The sequence below is a fragment of the Pleurodeles waltl genome, chromosome 1_2, assembly GCF_031143425.1.
Source record: "Pleurodeles waltl isolate 20211129_DDA chromosome 1_2, aPleWal1.hap1.20221129, whole genome shotgun sequence".
Lineage (NCBI taxonomy): Eukaryota > Metazoa > Chordata > Amphibia > Caudata > Salamandridae > Pleurodeles > Pleurodeles waltl.
In genome coordinates, this window is record NC_090437.1 from 1,109,477,484 (window position 1) to 1,109,491,004 (window position 13,521).

The 13,521-nt window shown below is 47.2% G+C and overlaps 1 protein-coding gene across 2 annotated transcripts in view; it reads right to left on the reverse strand.

The window, feature by feature from the left end:
• SLIT2 (slit guidance ligand 2) overlaps positions 1-13,521 on the reverse strand; it is a 598,494-nt gene that overhangs the window by 96,400 nt on the left and 488,573 nt on the right. The gene's annotated exons all lie outside the window — the stretch shown is intronic.

Sequence of the window (13,521 nt, forward strand, 5' to 3'; positions counted from 1 at the left end):
GCTTGACCTACTGTGGCTTGTTGTGCGGATAACACATCTACACAGTAGTGCTTGGTGAATGTGTGAGGCGTAGACCATGTGGCTGCCTTACATATTTCTTGCATTGGGATGTTTCCTAGAAAGGCCATGGTAGCACCCTTCTTTCTGGTTGAGTGTGCCCTTGGTGTAATGGGCAGCTGTCGTTTAGCTTTAAGGTAGCAGATTTGGATGCATTTAACTATCCATTTGGCTATACCTTGTTTTGATATTGGGTTTCCTGCATGAGGTTTTTGAAATGCAATAAATAGTTGTTTAGTCTTTCTGATGTTCTTTGTTCTGTCAATGTAATATATTAATGCTCTTTTGACATCTAATGTATGTAGTGCCCTTTCAGCTACGGTATCTGGCTGTGGAAAGAACACTGGAAGTTCCACTGTTTGATTTAGATGGAACGGTGAAATAACCTTTGGCAAAAATTTAGGATTAGTCCTTAGGACGACCTTATTCTTGTGTAGTTGTATAAAAGGTTCTTGTATTGTAAACGCCTGAATCTCGCTTACTCTTCTTAGGGAAGTAATGGCGATGAGAAATGCAACCTTCCAGGTTAGGAACTGTATTTCGCAGGAGTGCATGGGTTCAAAAGGTGGACCCATAAGTCTAGTTAGGACAACATTTAGGTTCCATGAAGGAACAGGTGGTGTTCTTGGTGGTATAATTCTCCTAAGGCCCTCCATGAATGCTTTAATGACTGGTATCTTATATAGGGAAGTTGAATAGGTAGTCTGCAGGTATGCAGATATTGCTGCAAGGTGTATTTTAATGGAAGAGAAAGCCAGGTTAGATTTTTGTAAGTGAAGCAAGTAGCCCACTACATGTTCTGGAGTTGTGTGTAAAGGTTGTATTTGATTAATATGGCAGTAGCAAACAAACCTCTTCCATTTACTTGCATAGCAGTGCCTGGTGGATGGCCTTCTGGCTTGCTTTATGACTTCCATACATTCTTGGGTAAGTTGTAAGTGCCCGAATTCTAGGATCTCAGGAGCCAGATTGCTAGATTCAGCGATGCTGGATCTGGGTGTCTGATCTTTTGGTTGTGTTGTGTCAACAGATCTGGCCTGTTGGGCAATTTGATGTAGGGTACTACTGATAGGTCTAGCAGCGTTGTGTACCAGGGTTGCCTTGCCCAAGTTGGTGCTATCAATATGAGTTTGAGTTTGTTTTGACTGAGTTTGTTTACCAGGTAAGGAAGGAGAGGGAGAGGAGGAAAAGCGTAAGCAAATATCTTTGACCAGTTCATCCATAGGGCATTGCCTAGGGACTGTTTGTGTGGGTATCTGGATGCGAAGTTTTGGCATTTTGCGTTCTCCTTCGTCGCAAACAAGTCTATTTGAGGTGTTCCCCAGAGTTTGAAATAGGTGTTCAGAATTTGGGGGTGAATTTCCCATTCGTGGACCTGTTGGTGATCTCGAGAGAGGTTGTCTGCGAGTTGATTTTGGATCCCTGGTATAAATTGTGCTATTAGGCGAATTTGGTTGTGAATTGCCCAACGCCAAATTTTTTGTGCTAGCAGGCTTAACTGCGTGGAGTGTGTCCCCCCTTGCTTGTTTAGATAATACATTGTTGTCATGTTGTCTGTCTTGACGAGAATGTATTTGTGAACTATTATTGGTTGGAAAGCTTTTAGTGCTTGAAAAACTGCTAGTAGTTCTAGGTGATTTATATGCAGTTTTGTTTGATGTACGTTCCATTGTCCTTGTATGCTGTGTTGATCGAGGTGTGCTCCCCACCCTGTCATGGAAGCATCTGTTGTTATTACGTATTGTGGCACTGGGTCTTGGAAAGGCCGCCCCTTGTTTAAATTTATGTTGTTCCACCACAGAAGCGAGAGGTAAGTTTGGCGGTCTATTAACACCAGATCTAGAAGGTGACCCTGTGCTTGAGACCACTGTGATGCTAGGCGCTGTTGTAAGGGCCTCATGTGCAGTCTTGCGTTTGGGACAATGGCTATGCATGAAGACATCATGCCTAGGAGTTGTAATATCATCTTTGCTTGTATCTTTTGTGTTGGATACATGCGTTGTATGATGGTGTTGAAATTTTGAATTCTTTGGGGACTTGGAGTGGCTACTCCTTTTGTTGTGTCTATTATGGCTCCTAGGTATTGTTGTACCTTGCACGGCAGAATGTTGGATTTCGTGAAGTTGACGGTGAACCCTAGTTTGAAGAGGGTTTGTATGATCTGATTTGTGTGAATTGAGCACTCTATTAACGAATGGGCCTTGATTAGCCAGTCGTCTAGATATGGGAACACATGTATTTGCTGCCTTCTGATGTGTGCAGCGACTACCGCTAGACATTTGGTAAAGACTCTTGGTGCGGTTGTTAATCCGAAAGGCAGTACCTTGAATTGGTAATGTATTCCTTTGAATACAAACCTTAGGTATTTCCTGTGCGATGGGTGTATTGGTATATGGAAATACGCGTCCTTGAGGTCTAAAGTTGACATGTAGTCGTATAGTTTTAGCAATGGTAAAACTTCTTGTAGTGTGACCATGTGAAAGTGGTCTGATTTGATGAATGTGTTCACTATTCTGAGGTCTAGGATTGGTCTCAGCGTTTTGTCCTTCTTTGTTATCAGAAAGTACAGTGAGTAAACTCCTGTGTTTATTTGTGTGTTTGGCACTAATTCGATTGCATTCTTTTGCAATAGTGCCTGCACTTCTATCTCCAGGAGATTGGAATGATGTTTTGTCAAATTTTGTGCTTTTGGTGGTATGTTTGGAGGGAATTGTAGAAATTCTATGCAATAACCATGTTGGATAATTGCTAGAACCCAAGTGTTTGTAGTGATTTCCTCCCATGCTTTGTAATAATGACTTATTCTTCCCCCCACTGGTGTTGTGTGGAGGGGGTGAGTGACATGTGAGTCACTGCTTAGTAGTAGGGGTTATGGGGCTTTGAAATTTTCCTCTATTCCTAGGGAATTGCCCTCCTCTATATTGTCCCCGAAAACCTCCTCTGTACTGTCCCTGGTAACTGGACGGTGTTGCCTGTGAGGTGCTGGCTTGTGTGCTTTGACCCCGAAACCCCCCTCTAAAGGGTGTTTTACGGAATGTGCTGTAATTCCCTCTGCTCTGCGGGGAGTAGAGTGCGCCCATGGCTTTAGCAGTGTCCGTGTCTTTTTTGAGTTTCTCAATCGCTGTGTCCACTTCTGGACCGAACAGTTCTTTTTCGTTAAAAGGCATATTGAGAACTGCTTGCTGAATCTCTGGTTTAAATCCAGACGTTCGGAGCCATGCATGCCTTCTGATAGTTACAGATGTATTAATTGTCCATGCAGCTGTATCTGCAGCGTCCATGGAGGAGCGGATTTGGTTGTTGGAAATGGTCTGTCCCTCCTCAACCACTTGTTTTGCCCTATTTTGTAGGTCCTTGGGCAGATGGTCAATGAGATGTTGCATCTCATCCCAATGGGCTCTGTCATAGCGCGCAAGTAGTGCCTGGGAGTTAGCGATGCGCCACTGGTTTGCAGCTTGTGCTGCGACTCTTTTACCAGCTGCATCGAACTTGCGGCTTTCTTTATCTGGGGGTGGTGCATCTCCAGATGTGTGGGAGTTGGCCCTTTTCCTAGCTGCTCCTACAACGACAGAGTCTGGTGGCAGCTGTGTAGTGATGAAAGCCGGGTCTGTAGGAGGCGCCTTATACTTTTTTTCCACTCTTGGTGTGATTGCCCTACTTTTGACCGGCTCCTTAAAGATTTCTTTTGCGTGCCGGAGCATACCAGGGAGCATAGGCAGGCTTTGGTAGGAGCTGTGGGTGGAGGAGAGTGTGTTGAATAAAAAGTCATCCTCGACCTGTTCTGAGTGGAGGCTTACATTGTGAAATTGTGCTGCTCTAGCCACCACTTGAGAATACGCAGTGCTGTCCTCTGGTGGAGATGGCTTCGTAGGGTATGCCTCCGGACTGTTATCTGACACTGGGGCGTCGTATAAGTCCCATGCGTCTTGATCTTGGTCACCCTGGCTCATGGTGGTGTGAGCTGGGGAATGTGATGGCGTTTGTGCTGGTGAGACGTTAATCACAGGTGGAGGAGAGGGTGGTGGGGTAACTTTTTTCACCACTTTTGTTTGTGGTGTTTGTTCAGTTTGGAACTCCAATCTTCTCTTTCTTCTAATAGGGGGAAGGGTGCTTATTTTTCCTGTCCCCTGCTGTATGAAAATACGCTTTTGCGTATGGTCTACATCCGTTGAGTGTAGTTCTTCCTCAAACCTATGCTTTTGCATTTGGGAGGTTAGCGAGTGCTCTTCTGTATAAGAGCCTGAAACTGGGTCGGTTGCAGTTTGTTTCGGCACCAAAACCCTGTCTGCATCTTTTTTCGGCTCCGAGGTGACTTTTTTCTTTTTCGGGGCCGAAACCTCTCGGCGTCGATCTTCTTCGGTGCCGCTGTCTCGGCGTCGAGCCGTGTCTACACCGGTATCTCGGTGTCGATGCTTGTCTCCAGCACTTTCTCGGTCCCGAGAAGGCTGCGTGCCGGTGTCTCGACCGGAGTCGGACGATCTCGGCACTGTATGGGCCTTTTTCGGTGCCGACGGTCGGTCACCGAATTTATGGGTCGAGCCATGGCCTGATGGCAGTGGCGTCCCCTGGGCCTTGTAAATCTTCTTTTGAGTGGTTTTCGACGTCCTACTCACGGTTTGTGTATCGTCGAATCCTTCGGAGTCCGATTCTTGGATCGAAAAGGATCCCTCCTCTTCTTGTTCCTCGAACTCCCGGTGGGCTGTCGGCGCGGACGCCATCTGAAGTCTTCTGGCTCGACGGTCTCGGAGAGTTTTTCGGGACCGGAACGCACGACAGGCCTCGCAGGTGTCTTCGCTGTGCTCAGGTGACAGGCACAGGTTGCAGACCAAGTGTTGGTCTGTATAGGGGTATTTATTGTGGCATTTGGGACAGAAACGGAACGGGGTCCGTTCCATCGGCGTTCTTCTGCACGCGGTCGAGCCGACCAGGCCCCGACAGGGGATCGAAAAAAATTACCCCGAAGGGCACCGGAGCTCTTCGATCTTAGACGCGGTGTTGAATCTAACTACGCCGACCCCGAACGCAACAATACCGACGAAAATCTTCTGAAATTAGCTATTTTTCCGTTCCGAAACTCGGAGCGACAGGAACACGTCCGAACCCGATGGCGGAAAAAAAACAATCGAAGATGGAGTCGACGCCCATGCGCAATGGAGACAAAAGGAGGAGTCCCTCGGTCCCGTGACTCGAAAGACTTCTTCGAAGAAAAACAACTTGTAACACTCCGGCCCAACACCAGATGGCGAGCTATTGCAAAACATGCGTATCTACAGCGACAGATGCCATCGAACATCTGGTTTCTCGCGAAAATGTATACTCTCAGGGTCTCGAGGCCAGACTGATTGTTATTGTTTCTCCAGGTTATAAAGTAATACAAAGTGTCATATCTCTGATAGGGGAAGATAGTAGGAGATCTTGCAATAATTTTTAAAGAAATCCTGAATGTTGTCTTTTTTTTTTTTTTTTATTTATAACTCACGAACGTGCAGACCCTGGGATTTAAGATCCAGAGCTCAGTTCATTGTACCTGTGAGAAACTGGGGCCGATTGCAGAGGCCCCCTAACTTTTTGCCCCCATTTTCCACTTTATGCTGGTGTTTTCCTGACTCTGATGGTGCCCTGGGTACTGCTAACCAGTCCCAGGGCCTGTGCTCTGTGTAAAATGGATATGCAAATTAGGCTAATTATAATTGGCTAAGTTAACCTACCTATAAGTCCCTAGTATATGGTAGGGCATGTAGGTTTAGGGACCACAGCATAGGTGGTGCACACCTAGGTGCATTGCTGAGGTGCCCAGTGTCATTTTAAAAGCAAGCCTGCCTTGCTGGCTGCTTTTAAATTAAAGTTATATGCAAATTCGACTTTGGAATTAAAGGTACTTCCAAAGTCTTAAACTACCTTATTTTTACATATAAGTCACCCCTAAGGTGTGCCCTATGTGCCCCTAGGGCTGGGTGCCATGTAACTATAAGCAGGGACTTTATAAAAATAGATTTATAAGCCCTGGTGAGGTAAAAACAGCCAAATTCGTTTTTCCCTCATTGAAGTAAATGGCCTTCATAGGCTAGAATGGGCAGACTTTATTTTAAATTTTAAAGTCTCCTTAAATGTTACATACCAAGAATTTGGTATCAAATTGATTGTTATAATAAATCCCACAACTTCCAGTTGTTGGATTTAATATAACTAGTGCAGGTAAAAAGTTTAGACTTTACCTAAAAAGTTGCCAATTTCAGCTCTGCATTGTTTTTGCTGCTGTGCTCTGATTGGCCAGCCTGCAGCAGCTTCTGCCAGGCCACTTTAATGAGGTGTGAAGTGGCCTGGCTTCACACAAAGGAATGTGCTTGGGGGAGAGAATCTCCCCTCAGCAGATGGTGAGGCAGGAAGGGGGAGGGCTGCCAAACTGGTCTTCAAAGGCAGAGAAGGACATCTGGAGCACCCAGCAACACCCCCACATCCTGCAACCCCAGACAGCTAGGTGCCCCCTTGATTAGATTAGGAGAGGGCAGGAGAGGGGTGTGTTTATGATTTTTAGCCACACCAGTGGGTGGGCTCAGCCAGATCTCTCCTCCAAAAATCAGATTCATCCATTTTGGATTTTTAGAGACTGTTGCCTTCTGGGATGGATTTTTGCCACACTTCCCAGGAAGTGGTCATCACAGGGGGACGACCCTGTCCCTGATTGGAGAACCAGGGCCCCCCTGCTTTTCACCCAGGAGCAAGGATAAAACTGGCAGACCTGCACCCACGCCTCAGATCCCCACCAAATTTCAAGAAGAAAGAACTTAAGGAGAAGAAGGACTGCCCTGCTGGACCCCTGGCCTGCACCTGGAACCTGCACTCAGAAGGACTGCACCAGCTGCACACTTGGGCTTCACCACAAGAAGGACTTTGCCTGGCTTCAACTGGTTCAAGGAGGGACTCCCTGTTTGCTACAGGTGAAAAATTGCTAACCAGAGTCCCCTGCACCAACTCCTGAAAAAGTGACCAGCTGACCACTGTCCAGTGGCCAAAAAGGAGTTTGCGCCAGGTGCATTCTGGGAGTTGAAGTCCGCACTTCCCAAGGACCATCACAGAACTTCTGGACCCTTGGGGTGAGCTGTGGACCCCAAAAGAACCTTAAAAGAACATCTGGGTGAAGCCCCAGAAGTTTGGAAAAGATTGGAGAATTTTTGAAAAAAAGCTCCATAAAGTGACCGACCCGACGCGGAAATTCTAGCCGGCTTGCCTCAACCGCGACCCGGCCTGACTTCGTGGTTCGTCCCGGTAAAGAAAAACATCCAAAAAATAGACTAAGTCCGAACGTAAAAAGTTGACCGGGACCTTCCAGCCATCGTATCCGAGAAGGGCTCCACGGACGTCGGATCAAGATCCAGGTTTACCCCGGTCGAAGGATTTTCATCTCGAAAAAACGACTAAGTCCGAAGGTAGAAATCACCACCGAGGAAACCGACTTCGCGTATCCGGACAAGGGCTCCAGGAGGTCGGATCCAACTGGCAGGTTCGTCCCGGTGAAGAAAAACTTCAAAATAAAGACTAAGTCAGAAGGTAACTTTTTAACCGAGGCTTCCCGCGACCTGTAGCCGAGCAGGGCTCCATCGCGGTCGGCCTGAAAGTTTGACTTTGTCCCGGTCCTGGTGCAACCAGATGACCCGATTGGCGCTTTTTGTTTCTAAGCGCTAGAAAATAATAATACTTTAAAAATTCATATCTCCGGTTCCCCTGAACCGATTTTAATCGTTTTTGTGTCATTTTAAAGATAAAAATATAAGCTATTTTTATAAATTGGTTTTGGATTTTTAAACTGTTTCCTGTGTTTTATTTAATTACTGTTTTGTGATATTTGAATGCTTTACACTTTGTCTCCTAAGTTAAGCCTTGACGCTCGATGCCAAGCTACCAAGGGTAGAGCTGGGATTAATTTACTGAGACCTAACTGTACTTTTGTGGAGGTTTGTGGCTTGTTGCTAGGTGTAGGTACCTACCTGCCCTACCAATAACCCATTTTCCAACATAATTGGAAGCAGCGACGGGATCCTGTACTTGTGTTCAATATCACGTTACAGTTTTAGATAAAACAAATTAAAAATCCTTTAAATTGTCCTAGTGCAAAAATTGTTTTTAATTTTTAATTTAAAAAAATTTTTTTTTAAATTAATTTGGATTAATTTCAATTATTGAATTTTTGTAATTTTTCTAAATTCTTGTTTCCAATTTTTGCAAAAAGTTTTTGTTGACACAAAACTAGGGAACCATGGAGCTTGATCTGGCTAGCCTACCCACACTGACAGTAGTCCAGCTTAGGGGGTTGTGTATTGAGAGAGGGTTGCCTGCAACCCCTGATCTCAGGAAGCAAATCCTGATTAAATCCCTGACAGCATGGGCTGAGGCACAAGAGGTAGAGACAGAGGAAGCTCCAGAGGAGGAAGAAAAAGAGGAAGATGCTAACTCTAACCACTCAGGGGAGGGAAGGCATCAGACCCCAAGTGAGGGAGAGGAGGAACGGTCCTCAATGGATACAGTCACTAGGGGCAGACCCAAAGCTAGTGGTAGGAAGAGGGTCCTTTCAGGAGGAGAGAACCCATCCATCAGGGAGAGAGAGCTGGAAGCCCAGCTAGCCTACATAGCTTTGGAGGCAGATAAGCTTGCCCTAGAAAAAAAGAAGTGGGCAAGCAAAGAAAAAAAAGATGGAAGCAGCGATAAAGAAGCTGAGGTGTCCATGGGTGGGGGAGTTTGCCCCAGATTACCCAAGGGGGTGGTCCCTACTTATGTAGAGGGGGATGACATAGATAAGTGGCTGGAGGCCTTTGAGAGGGCACTCCAAATGAGAAGGGTTAGGCCTCAATACTGGGGTTCCCTTTTGTGGGAGTTGGTCCCCAACTCAGGGAGGGATAGGCTTCTGACCTTAAGGGGGGAGGAGGCAGATTCATACCCTAGTATGAAGAGGTGCTTAACCAAGAAGTTTGGTCTGACCCCAGAGCAATATAGAATGAAGTTCAGGGACACCCAGAAGGTCAGTACCCAGTCTTGGGTTGACTTTGTGGACATTTCACTAAAGGCAATAGAGGGCTGGATTATTGGCAACAAAGTAAATACTTATGAGGGGTTATACAATTTGATCATGAGAGAGCACATCTTGACCAATTGTATCCAAGAAAGGTTACGCCAGCATCTAGTGGACTCTAAGCAGACCAACCCTAGAGAGCTAGGGGAGGCAGCTGATGAGTGGTTGAGAACCAGGGTGGTTGTCAAGTCCCAGGGGGGAGACTCCAAGAAGGGGGGGACAGGTCCCCAAAAACCTAAGGAGGGAGGTGGTAAGCCCACCACAGAGACTCCCTCTGTACCCCAGAACCCTAAGAAGGAGGAGAGTAAATCCCACTCCCACTCTGACATGCAGAGACAGGGAGACCCAGGGTTAAAAAAGCTCTTGGACAGTAGGGCTTGCTTTGACTGTCAGCAGACAGGTCACTTCAGAGGAGATGCAGCCTGTCCAAAGAAAGTGGTTAGCACTGGGCTGTCCAGTGTAGCCATAGAGGAGGATTCCTCAGATGATGAAGTCCTCCTAGCATTGTGCTGGGAGACAGGACCAGATGGTAAGCTGGTGATCCCTGAGGGTGGGAGTAGGCACTTCCACCACATTCAAGTGAATGGGATCCCTACCACTGGCCTGAGAGACACCTGTGCCAGTCACACTGTAGTGAGTGACCGGTTAGTGACCCCAGACATGTATGTCCCAGGAAAGACAAAGAAAGTCAGGATAGCCACAGGGGAGGTCACCTCCAAACCTGTAGCCATAGTGCCCCTAGAGAGGGAGGGTATCCTTGACTGGATTAGGGTGGTAGTCAGTGCTGACCTTCCCCTAGATTGTATCCTGGGCAATGACCTCCCAGAGGTGAGTCTGGTCACAGATGGGGTGGTCGCCCAGGGCGCCCCCCCAACCCAAAGTCCTGGGGAATCAGTCCCTACAGTTAGGAGACAGGGGTCCCCAAGAAAAGGAAAGAAGAAAAGGAAGGGTAGGCCACTCTTAAAGAGAGTTCCAGGGAGCCAAAGGCCTTCTGCCCCAGTAGGGGGGGAGCCCAGAGTTGGCACTGGTGAGGCCTCACCTGACCCCAAGGAAGTCCTGAGTAGTCAGGCAGCTGTCCAGATGCAAGGTGTTGCCCCTGCACTGACAGAAGGGAGAGTGGAAGGAGGGTGTCTGCCACAGGAGGTGGTAGCCCCCCACTCTAGACAGCAAGAGGGGTGCCAGGACCCCAAAGTTGCCCCTAAAGCAGCTCAGCCACCTGTCAGTGGAGAGCTTAGGGTGTGGTTCTGGGTACTGACAGCTGTCAGTAGCCTCTGCTGGGTGCTAGCCTTCCTGGCAGCACTGTACTTGGCCTGGGAGGCAGACCCCAAGGCCAATAGCAAAGTAGGCCCCCTGACCCTGTTGGTCATGGTGGGGTTGCTCAAGTGTTGGGTGACCTCTTTGGGTAAACTAGGTCTTGCCCTAGCAAAGTTAGGAGTAGGGGAGGTGGGCACCTCACTACCCAAGTTGGCAGAGAGAGAGGAGGAAGACCCCCCTAGAGGGAAGTTTCAGTTTGGGTTGGGTCCTTTTACTGTTGGGATGGCTTCACTACCCAGAGGGAGTGACCCTGACAGGAGGATATAAGGCAGAGTAGGCCCTGCAAAGGGACAGCCAGTTTTCTGCACTGTCTTCCTCGCCTAACAAGCCAGGAAGACTCTCCCAGGGTTGGGCTGAGTCTCCTGGGCGTGTGGGCTGGGGGGGGGTTGTGTGAGAAACTGGGGCTGATTGCAGAGGCCCCCTAACTTTTTGCCCCCATTTTCCACTTTATGCTGGTGTTTTCCTGACTCTGATGGTGCCCTGGGTACTGCTAACCAGTCCCAGGGCCTGTGCTCTGTGTAAAATGGATATGCAAATTAGGCTAATTATAATTGGCTAAGTTAACCTACCTATAAGTCCCTAGTATATGGTAGGGCATGTAGGTTTAGGGACCACAGCATAGGTGGTGCACACCTAGGTGCATTGCTGAGGTGCCCAGTGTCATTTTAAAAGCAAGCCTGCCTTGCTGGCTGCTTTTAAATTAAAGTTATATGCAAATTCGACTTTGGAATTAAAGGTACTTCCAAAGTCTTAAACTACCTTATTTTTACATATAAGTCACCCCTAAGGTGTGCCCTATGTGCCCCTAGGGCTGGGTGCCATGTAACTATAAGCAGGGACTTTATAAAAATAGATTTATAAGCCCTGGTGAGGTAAAAACAGCCAAATTCGTTTTTCCCTCATTGAAGTAAATGGCCTTCATAGGCTAGAATGGGCAGACTTTATTTTAAATTTTAAAGTCTCCTTAAATGTTACATACCAAGAATTTGGTATCAAATTGATTGTTATAATAAATCCCACAACTTCCAGTTGTTGGATTTAATATAACTAGTGCAGGTAAAAAGTTTAGACTTTACCTAAAAAGTTGCCAATTTCAGCTCTGCATTGTTTTTGCTGCTGTGCTCTGATTGGCCAGCCTGCAGCAGCTTCTGCCAGGCCACTTTAATGAGGTGTGAAGTGGCCTGGCTTCACACAAAGGAATGTGCTTGGGGGAGAGAATCTCCCCTCAGCAGATGGTGAGGCAGGAAGGGGGAGGGCTGCCAAACTGGTCTTCAAAGGCAGAGAAGGACATCTGGAGCACCCAGCAACACCCCCACATCCTGCAACCCCAGACAGCTAGGTGCCCCCTTGATTAGATTAGGAGAGGGCAGGAGAGGGGTGTGTTTATGATTTTTAGCCACACCAGTGGGTGGGCTCAGCCAGATCTCTCCTCCAAAAATCAGATTCATCCATTTTGGATTTTTAGAGACTGTTGCCTTCTGGGATGGATTTTTGCCACACTTCCCAGGAAGTGGTCATCACAGGGGGACGACCCTGTCCCTGATTGGAGAACCAGGGCCCCCCTGCTTTTCACCCAGGAGCAAGGATAAAACTGGCAGACCTGCACCCACGCCTCAGATCCCCACCAAATTTCAAGAAGAAAGAACTTAAGGAGAAGAAGGACTGCCCTGCTGGACCCCTGGCCTGCACCTGGAACCTGCACTCAGAAGGACTGCACCAGCTGCACACTTGGGCTTCACCACAAGAAGGACTTTGCCTGGCTTCAACTGGTTCAAGGAGGGACTCCCTGTTTGCTACAGGTGAAAAATTGCTAACCAGAGTCCCCTGCACCAACTCCTGAAAAAGTGACCAGCTGACCACTGTCCAGTGGCCAAAAAGGAGTTTGCGCCAGGTGCATTCTGGGAGTTGAAGTCCGCACTTCCCAAGGACCATCACAGAACTTCTGGACCCTTGGGGTGAGCTGTGGACCCCAAAAGAACCTTAAAAGAACATCTGGGTGAAGCCCCAGAAGTTTGGAAAAGATTGGAGAATTTTTGAAAAAAAGCTCCATAAAGTGACCGACCCGACGCGGAAATTCTAGCCGGCTTGCCTCAACCGCGACCCGGCCTGACTTCGTGGTTCGTCCCGGTAAAGAAAAACATCCAAAAAATAGACTAAGTCCGAACGTAAAAAGTTGACCGGGACCTTCCAGCCATCGTATCCGAGAAGGGCTCCACGGACGTCGGATCAAGATCCAGGTTTACCCCGGTCGAAGGATTTTCATCTCGAAAAAACGACTAAGTCCGAAGGTAGAAATCACCACCGAGGAAACCGACTTCGCGTATCCGGACAAGGGCTCCAGGAGGTCGGATCCAACTGGCAGGTTCGTCCCGGTGAAGAAAAACTTCAAAATAAAGACTAAGTCAGAAGGTAACTTTTTAACCGAGGCTTCCCGCGACCTGTAGCCGAGCAGGGCTCCATCGCGGTCGGCCTGAAAGTTTGACTTTGTCCCGGTCCTGGTGCAACCAGATGACCCGATTGGCGCTTTTTGTTTCTAAGCGCTAGAAAATAATAATACTTTAAAAATTCATATCTCCGGTTCCCCTGAACCGATTTTAATCGTTTTTGTGTCATTTAAAAGATAAAAATATAAGCTATTTTTATAAATTGGTTTTGGATTTTTAAACTGTTTCCTGTGTTTTATTTAATTACTGTTTTGTGATATTTGAATGCTTTACACTTTGTCTCCTAAGTTAAGCCTTGACGCTCGATGCCAAGCTACCAAGGGTAGAGCTGGGATTAATTTACTGAGACCTAACTGTACTTTTGTGGAGGTTTGTGGCTTGTTGCTAGGTGTAGGTACCTACCTGCCCTACCAATAACCCATTTTCCAACAGTACCTATCCTGACATAATTTCTATTTGTGCTAACAATATTGAAACTCATATTTCTTCCTCCTGGATTCCGCTAGTGATTGCTGTGTGTAAATATAATATGGAATTAGAAGATTTTAATACATGGGACCGATTAATGCCTTCTTCCAGATGCTTCCAGCTTTTTGTACCCATACTCTGCGGTAGGACTCAGACCCTTTGTTTCAGGTTCAA